At 54.5% G+C, this 9,265-nt stretch overlaps 1 protein-coding gene across 2 annotated transcripts in view; it reads right to left on the bottom strand.

Annotated features, from left to right (window-relative positions):
* Positions 1–8,434, bottom strand: part of ITPRIP (inositol 1,4,5-trisphosphate receptor interacting protein) — a 23,450-nt gene extending 15,016 nt beyond the window's left edge. Inside the window, exon 1 of one of the 2 annotated variants that reach the window (XM_025880532.2) lies at positions 8,218–8,434. The gene's annotated coding sequence lies outside the window, so the exon portion shown is untranslated. Of the gene's footprint in view, positions 1–2,672; positions 2,968–8,217 lie in introns of those variants that run through there. The other variant, XM_073904232.1, reaches the window with a different exon arrangement.
* Between the last annotated feature and the right edge of the window lie 831 nt (positions 8,435–9,265).

The raw sequence follows: 9,265 nt of genomic DNA, 5'->3' as shown, positions 1-9,265 counted from the left end.
GGGGGGGGGGGGGGGGGGGGGGGGGGGGTGACCGACATCCCTGCAGCATTCCAGAAGCCTGCGGACTTGGCCTGGTTGTCTCCTCCTCCCTGTTTCTTCAAAAGGCCCCAGGGGGTGCCACAGAGGGAGTGCAGGAAGCTTGGCACCTGGAGAGCTCGCAGCTGGCCACCCGCCCCCCACCCCCCGCCCCAGTCTGGCAGCATCAACACTGACCAATCCTCCAGGCCTTCTGAGCACCTAGAAGGATAAAACCACCGTGGGGCCCTGATGCCTGGTATTAAAGGTTCAGGTGTTCCTTGATGCATGCTGAGTGAATCAATGAAGTCAGGAGTGGGAGAAAAAACTCATTGCTTTTTGAAATGGGGGTGTAGTGGGAGATCCCTGATGAAGTCACTTCTAAGGTTTTTCTTCCTGGGAGGTGCTCTGCAGTCAGAAAAGCAAAGTGCTAACAGTGGTAAGCGCCTTGGGGAATGTGAGCAAAAACCCTTCCAGACTGGGCCCGAAGACAGACCTCAGCCACTTCAGGTCTCGATGGCCTTCTTCAAACTGTAGGCTGACTCACCACCCATGTTTACCAAGAAAACGACCCAGGAGTGAACTCTGACACAAGTTTATCTGACCCCCAGCTGCCTCTCCCCTTGACACCCACTTCCTTGCTTGAGAGTCTTACAGAAATAGAAGATAAACGGAGGATACAGGATTTGAAGCAAATTCCGGAAAAGAAGCAGAGAAGCAACCCTTGGTGGAGTGGCAAGCAGTTCTCCCTTTCTGGAAAAGAACAGACCAGCGCCATGGCCCTGACACCCCATGGGAGAACTTAAAAACTAGCAGCTGACATGTGACATTTATAGAGATTTAGGCACTGTGCAAAATGCTTTACGGGTCTCATCTGCACAATAAACCTCTGAAAGAGGCACTATCTGCATTTTATAGATAAGGAAACTGAGGCACAGAGTGGCGAGGCCTCGCTCATTATCAGCGCCAGGATTCAAACTCAGGACTGACTTTCAAGCCTCCAATCTTCCCATCATGCTGTGCTGCTCAGTGACCCGATTGTCTGTGAAATATTACATGCACCTAGGGGCTTTCCTGTACCGTTTAGGGCAGGGCAGGTGCCAATTTAAGTGAAATCTGGGCATGAAGCAGGGAATGGGCTTTCAAGGCCCCTCCCACTGGAGCTTCTGGGTGTGTGAGCTGAGACGTCAGAGCCGGCTTTGCAGCTGAAAGGACAGTGTGTTGGGAAAAGGGAGGGAGGGCCCTTCTGACACTGGACAGTGCCTGTTGCGGGGAGGCATCAGGGAGAAAGGGGCATTTTGGGGTGGCAAGCAGGGGTAGGGCCTAGGCATCCCCCATTCTCTTCCCCTCCAGCCCAGGCTCACTGTGGTCCTGCCCCTTCACTGACTCTGGAACAAAGTCTCAGCAAACAAAGGACCTTTTCATGACCTTCAGGCAGGTTCCCTGACTGCTTCGAAGAAGGCTATTGAAACAGGCTCCTGGGAGGACAGTTTGTTAGGAGCACATGGTTTTGTACCAACAAGCAGGACTAGAATTATGACAACGCCCTCCCTATGGTTTGGTGCAGGTTAGGAGACTCCTGTATCCACTTCAGGGAAATGACCTGGGGGAGAGAGTAGGAGGAGCCCAGGATAGCTCCAAAGCTGAGCCCTCCTCCTGAGTGTGTCCCACTATGTCATTCACCTGCAAATGAGTCCTCTGGAAATTGTGGGCTCTATATTGTTTCCAGGACTGCCATCTGAGGATCTGAAAGTGCTCTGTATATTCTCTGGTACTGGCTGCTCCTATCCCCATTAAGCAGGCAGAGAAACGAGTCCAAATGCTAATATCACAGAGTCACGCAGGAGGAGACCTGGAGTAGGGGGTCTGCCTGCTGTCTTCCCACCTCTGACACTCGGACTTTGTGGGACTCTGTTCTTTGGCAGGACACAGTTGATACCCATGCCTGTCCTCTCTACCACCACTCCCCAAATCCTGGATCTATCTCCACTGCCTCCAAACCCCTGTATGAACTCCTGGGGAGAAAGGGATTCCACAGCTTTCGTTTAGGCCGACTTGAAATTCTATGGGGCGTGCTAGAGCTGGTGAGGGGTGAGCTGTGAGACGTCGCTTCTGTTCCCAGTTGGTACCAACTCTTGGAGCAGCACATCCCAGACATTCCTCCTCTCTGCGTGCATTTGATTATAAAGCTCCACGAAGCCACTGAATCCCAAGTGTGTTCACTGCCTTGCACATTGTACCTGCACAACCAGTACTCAAGCAATGAATGAAGGTTCTCTCTTAAGTCAGTCCCTGCAGTGAGGACATGGGCATCCTTGGGTCCCGCTGTCCTTTGGGGGTGAGGGTGGAGAAGCAGGGAAAGCCATTTTCCTGATCTCCCTATCGCTGATCCCCTAGCTCCCACTCTCCCCTACCAGATTCAGGCTGTAGAAGGGAAACCCGGGGCCATGGAAGCTGCCAGAAGCTACTCTAAGGAGTCATGCTCTTTGCTCCTGGTTGCAGCTCAGAGAACTAAACAGGATCGCAGCCCTCAGCACTGAGCTCTAGTCCCTCGGCCAAGCCCAAGGCCCAGAGATCTACCCCCAACTGGCTCCCAGCCTAGACCTCTGAACTGCAGCCCTTCCCTCTTCCCCTCGCCCAGCCCCTGAGAAACACACCTGTGGATGTCACTCCTTCTGTGCTCCCTCCCTTCAACATGTGTCTTACAGTTGGGCCGGTTCTTATTCCTCTCCCTCTACCTCAAGGTGGAGGTGAGGTGTTGCCGTGGGCAACAGTGATGTCACCTGGAGGTGCTTCCATTCCGCTGATGGCAGGGGTGGGTCATTTGGATACAGAGGGACTATCACAGGTCCCAAACTGCTGAGGAGGGCCCTACAGACCTCTTAGGCACCCCCAAATGACCTTCTTCCTCTCCCAGAAAACCTCACCCTTCTCTCCCCTCTGGATGGATGCCTGTTCAGACCCAGCCTCAAATCTGACTCTCCCTCCCCAAGAGAAGGTGGAAAGGTGGGGACTAGTAGCTTTGTCCTCAGCTCTGAACCAACCACAGCAAGGGCTCAGATCAGATGAGCTCCTTCCTTCTAAGCCTCTGGGACAGTCTGGGTCCCTAGAGCCCTGTCCTTTGGCCAGACATCAGTGGCACAAATGGGGAAGCTGGGGGCCCAATTCGACAGAGACTGTGGATCCTTGACTGAACTCGGTTGCCTTTAAGAGCTCATACCAGCCACATTAGAGGTCTGTGCCAGGCACAGTGCGCAGTGCTTTCTACACGTGTCCTCTGAGTGGTTATCCCCATTTTACCTATGATGAAACTGAAGCTTGAAATAGTCAAAGCACTTGCCCAAATACAGAGCACATCCATCCACTGATCAGTGGAGCCAGGACTCAACCCAAGTCCACCCTACTCCCAAGCCCCAGATGCTAAGGCATCTGGAGACTGTGGCCTACTAAAGATGGGCCCCGGCGGGGGGTGGTGGTGGGGCCTGGACAGAGATCACAGAGAGCCCTTTAAATCCAGAGAGTCCATTTGGGCAGGCCAGCTGACCCAAGGCAAGCTCGCCTCACAGAAGGCCTGCCGTAAGTCGCCAGTCTGGGGTCTTCCACTTCCCCAAGCACCTGTGCTGATTAGGGACCATGTTCTTTGCTCTGTGCTTAGCTTACGGTTGACCCATCCAGGCCACCTGACCAAGTCCTCTTAATTTGCATATAGCATTTACCCCGAGGGCCTGGCCTCCAACCCTGAGACTGTGTAGTGGTTAACTTATGCAAATGAAACTCTATGTAGCTGGGAGCTAATGCTTATAAAGCACTAAACAAATTAAGTAAAATGAAAATAGCTAAGTTATGCAAGAGGAAATGGAGACATCCTATCAGGTAGACACTACCCCTGAGACATTGGCCAAAGAGACCTACACAGCCAGGCTGACTGGAGTACTGCTCTACTGGGCAGGTATCTCTCCACTGATGAGCGGGCCACAGAAGTCAAGAGAGCCCCGTGCTATTAGACAACCCCCTCCCTGTGCTGCTTTGCCAAGCACGAGCTGTCCGGAAATTTGGATTCCCATGTGGCTCGCCCAGGATGCAGGGATCAGATACCATCTAGTCTGCATGATGGTGATGGTCACAAGTCCTCCAAATTAAAAAAACTAGCATTCTCATTTGCACACCGACTTCTGGGAGCTTCTCGAAGTGACTCAGTTGTCCAAGTCCAAACCACTTGGAAAATTGTGGAGATGGGGTTTCTGAGTAGGAACAGCTAAGAGCTAGACTTGGGATAGGTGACATGATCCACATAAATACCACCCTTTATGGGAAATCTGCTGGGTACCAGCTGGTTCTTCCCAAGAGACTTTGAGGCATCCTCATCAGCTGAGAAGCTAGTTTATTTAAAATACTGTCTATAGATGGTAGGTAGTAACATGTTTAATTCCTGCTAATTAAGTGCTAAAATGGCTGATGTGGAAAAGAAGTGATCATATATAAATGAAGGTGTGAAATGGAATTTGGGGAAAGATTTCCTGAACAAGCTTGGCAAGGGCCTGGACAGGGAAGGGAAGAGGGAAGAGTTGGGGACTGGGGGGTGCGAAGTGCTGGGGCAGCATGTTTGGACACTCGCCACCTCGTTCCACTCCTGGGGGCATTTCCTGCCTAGGTCAGGGGCCCTGAGTAGCTGTGGCCTTTTCCCTCTGCACCACACCCAGGTGGCACTTACTCATCACCCTCATGTCAGGCCCCAAACTGGATTTGCCACCTCATACTGCCCAGCAATTAAAAAGGAAAGTCAGTTGATACTTGGGCCAGGCCTCCCATGAGCCCTCAAGGCTGAGCGTGCTCTTTTTCCTCGCCTTTCTGCGGCCAGATGAGTTTTCCATCTTTCTTCCGTCTGAGCAGAGGGGGGGGTATTTCTTCCTTTGACAAAGAAAAAAGCAATTGCTCTTCCCTTCTTCCCACAAGGGCCCCCAACCAAACTAGCTTTCTTTTCTTTTCTTTTCTTTTTTTAAAGATGTATCCATTTATGAGAGAGAGAGAGGGCATGAGAGAGCATGCAAGCAGTGCAAGGGGCAGAGGGAGAGAGGAGAGGATCCCAAGCTCCCAAGCAGACTCCCTGCTGAGTGTGGAGCCTGCCACTGGGCAGATCCCATGACTCCCGAGAGCATGACCTGAGCCAAAACCAAGAGCTGGACGCTCAACCAACTGAGCCACCCAGGCGCCCCCCAAACTAGCTTTTAAAGCTTAACCTGCTTCTTGTTCTGTGAATGTTCAGTAAATGGGACTCAGCTTCCAGGCTCCTGAACACGTCACTGCTCTATGCCTTAGCCTTCCTCATCTGTACGGGGATAACAATGCCTACCTCATAGGACTGCTATGAAGATTAAATGACTTACTGAGAGGGAAGTGGTTTTTGGGGGGGGGGGGAAGCCTGGCAAATAAATGTTAAGCCCTCAATAATTGTTGGTTATTATGGCTGCTGTGTATGGTTGCACAGGTGGTGTACTGCTCAAGAACACCTGGCCAGAATATGGTGAGGATGAATCCAGCTCACATGCACTTGTCCAGCTATGTGCCTTGGCCATGTCCATCAAGATGAGGCCCCAAAGGTGGTATCCTACATGTCACCAAGGTGTCATCCTCTTGCAGAAAGGTACATCTTATTCTAATTCACACAAGGAGCAGAATATGCTAACAACAGCCTTGGCTGTTATTATTAACAGCCCTTGGCATTCTCAAACATATCCCTCTCCCCTGCAAGACTGAGATCAGTCTGTCTGGGATAAACTGGTCTCAGTCGTAAGTAAGGTCCCCGGTCCTCAGCACCCCAGCACTCTAGGACACTAGTCTGTTAAAACCCCACAGGCTGCACTAATACCTCATCCCTACTAAGGGGACTTCTCAGCCCCAAATACGGAGCCACAGTTTTGGCCTCTGAAGGGACTCTGGCCTCCATAATTGCTGATGGCCAGCTGTCTCTGCCGACAGGGATGGGCAGTGCATTGCCAACGGAGGAGTTCTAGTTGTTGGCAAGTTTACTCCTCACTTCTGAGTAAGATCTGTCTCCCTGTTTCTCCTACTCACTGAGTCCCTGAGGTCAGACAGAGCAAGTCTTCTCCTTTTCTCAAGTGACAGTGCTAGAGATTCCTAAAGGCCACAGCCTCATCCCCCTTGGCTTCTCATCCCGGAGACAACTATTGCCAGTTCACGCCCTTCTCCCTCATAAGACGAGCTTTGCAGAGCCCCCTTCCCCTGCCATCCCCTCTCCTCCGGACCAGTTCCCTCTGGCAGTGCCGCCCCTTCCAAGAGGTGGCATGGCGCCCTGAGCTCATGCCCTCCAGTGGCCCAACACTACCCTTCCAGGGGCTCTGCTGGTCACTGCCTCCCACTGAGATGTGTACCCCTCCAGCAGACAGAATCCCCCACTGTCTTTCTCTTATTGACCCCAGGGGTTCAAGAAGGGAAAAATACAAAACAAGTTTTTCTTTCTTTCTTTTCTTCCTTCCTTCCTTTCTTTAAAAAAAAAAAAAAATTATTTATTTGAGAGAGAGAGGGAGCATGTGCGCGCAGGGACAGAGGGAGAGGGAGAAGCAGGCTCCCCGCCCAGGACCCCGGGGGTTCATGACTGGAGTAGAAGGCAGACCCTTAACCGACTGAGCCACCCAGGCGCCCCCAAAACCAGTTTTCTCCCAGACAGTACTTTCTGAGGTGGGCAACTTTGCCAGAAGCCTCTACCAGAAGTTCTTCCCTGTTCTTGCCCTCAGATAAAAAGTTCCTCCCCACACCCTCTTCTTTGTTTCCCTTTGAGCACCGCAGGAGCTGGGAGCCATTGCTGGTAAGGTGACAACTTCTGGGATGATGGCATCAGGTTAAAAGTTCAGACCCTTGCCTCCTGAAAGCCAGAGCTTGAAACGGCTGCATCTCTGAAAATTGCGGAGTGAGGGTATGACATTTGAACAAGGATTTCCATCCACCCAGAGAGCGCAGAGAGTCAGTCTAACCACTTTGTGGTTACCCACGGTGCAGACACGAGGGCAGACTGGCCTGGAGCGGTGGCCGGCACAGGGAATTAGCAAACAATGAAAGCCACTTAGGCACGTAGGCCGGGAGGAGGCCTCCAGAGCACTTCCCAGCGTGTTATTAATAAAGAGCCCAATGGCTGCAATCCTCCCTGCGTCTGCCATGCCGTTTTCACAGCCAGCCTGGACCTGGAACTACACCAGGCTCAGGTCAGCTTTACCGGGCAGCCTCTCCGAGGCAGAACTGGTTTGTAAAAGGGAAGCGCCTGGGTCAAATTCAAAAGAGTAACGAGAAAATAGAATGGGATTCTCAAACTGGTTTAGATCCCAAAGGCCGGGGTCTAGGATCTGCCAGTATCTGGAGCTCTTTTAGTTTTGAAGAAGGTTCCTTCGCACACCAGGCAGAGGATGCCATAGGCAACCTGTGGTCCCTGAGTCGCTCAGCAAAATATGTTCGCTTCCTGCTCGGCAGCATTTTGGTTTTTAAAGAGGAGCATTTCGGATGGGAAGCTTGGCCCTGGGGCTTCTGAGTCCCTTCACCTGGAAGCCAGAAAGCTAGAGACAACTGGGGAGGAGTGGGGATAGGGCTAAGGGTCAGGCGGCAGAGGCTACGTAGAGTAGCCGCTAGAGAAAGTCCTGCACAGCGCGGGGTCTCCTCCACTAAGAGTCCCGAAAGAGGAAGCTGTGGAGGCCTCATCCGGCCCCCATAACCCCACAGCTTCACTACCTTAAACCGAGAAAAAACAAGCTGCACTCCCCCCTGCCTCCTTCCAGGAGGGGAAAGCAGGATGGCCGAAGAGCCGAGTGACCCGGCCTGTCTTTCTGCCCGAGCACTCCGCTCAGACGGTCCGAAGTAACGGATCGCCGGGGCACAAGGGACAACGTCGCGGCCCCGCCTCGGGCGCCGGGAGGAGGAGCTGCCCGCAGCGCGGGGCTGCAGCGAGGCGCCGCCGGGGTCCGCAGCGAGGCGCCCCCGGGGTCCGCGGCCGGGGCTGAAGCGGAGACGCGGGGGCGCAGGACGCGCGCGCCGCAGAAGACCACGCAGCCGGGTCTCCCCAGGCACCCCAGTCCCCGGCCGAGCAGCCGCCCGCGCCCCTCGCGCCCCTCCACCGCGGGCGCAGCGCCGCCTACCCGCGGTCCCCCCGCCCCGCGCCCCTCTTCCCCCACCACGCGAGGTGGACGCCCCGGGGCTTACGCTGGCCTTCGTCTCGATCCGGGTCGCGGCAGGGACCGCGCCAGCCGGGCTGCGCGCGCGGGTCCCCAGGGCCCGGAGGCCGCGGCTCGCGGGCGGCTTCGGCCGAGCGCCCTGCCGGGCACTTAGAGGGACGGGGGCGGCGACACCCCGGCCGGCTCCCGCCTCCAGGCCTCCATCAGCGCGGCCCTAAGGGCGGCGGAGTTACTCATTTCCTGGATGTCACAGAAACTTTTTCCACCTTATAAGAACAAAACACCCGCCTCTACCCCGGGCAGCGGAAGCTTCTTAAGGAGGACCAGGAGGGTTGCGAGGGCTCGGAGCCGGGGCTGCCGCAGAGGTCGGCCCACTGACCCCCAGAAACTCCAGAGGGGCCAGCAGAACTGGAGGGTGACCTGGCGAGTCGGGCTCTGGCCACCGGAGTCAACTGGTGCGGGTGGACAGGGAGTCGGGGAGGACGACCTTAAAAGTCGGTATGGGCTGGCGGAACGGAAGGGGTTAAATCACGGCCAGTAGGCAGTGCGTTTTCCCGCGGCGCGTTTTACAAGCGGCGGAGTTCCCGGGGCCACCTCTTTTGTCCTCGCGAGGGAAATATAAATGGAGACACGACACCGGCCCTTTTCTCTTTTTGCGGCTTGAATGGATTGAAATAACTCGCCAGACTGAACGTTAAGCCGATACTTGGTTGCCTTTCTCCCCGAGTAACCCGGCACAAAGGAGCGTGGGGACCGCCCGCTTCCATCTGTAGAGGGCGCTGTAGGGTCCAGAGCTTGTTTACAGTTGTGGGAGTTACACCCTGTTTGTGAAGTTAGGCTCGAGCGAGCTGAGGCCGGGAGGGTCAGCGGCCGCACCTGGTGCTCCTTAATGGGCTATGAAATCCATAACCTATTCTTTTCCCCTTGAGACCTACTCCAGTGTCGCAGCCGGTAGAAGTGGCCGGCGACAGCTTGAATAAATCCTGCGTGAAGTGGCTTTGGGACGCCACTGAGGGCACCTTGGGGAAATTATGAGAACACACGGTCCAGCACCTATTTCCTTTCCTCTTGGAGCC

This window comes from Callorhinus ursinus, unplaced genomic scaffold (genome assembly GCF_003265705.2).
Source record: "Callorhinus ursinus isolate GAN/ISIS: 27379988/994484 unplaced genomic scaffold, GSC_fseal_2.0 scaffold20, whole genome shotgun sequence".
Classification (NCBI taxonomy): domain Eukaryota; kingdom Metazoa; phylum Chordata; class Mammalia; order Carnivora; family Otariidae; genus Callorhinus; species Callorhinus ursinus.
Note: the sequence above shows the minus strand (reverse complement) of the source record. Positions and strands in the feature narration are given on the sequence as shown.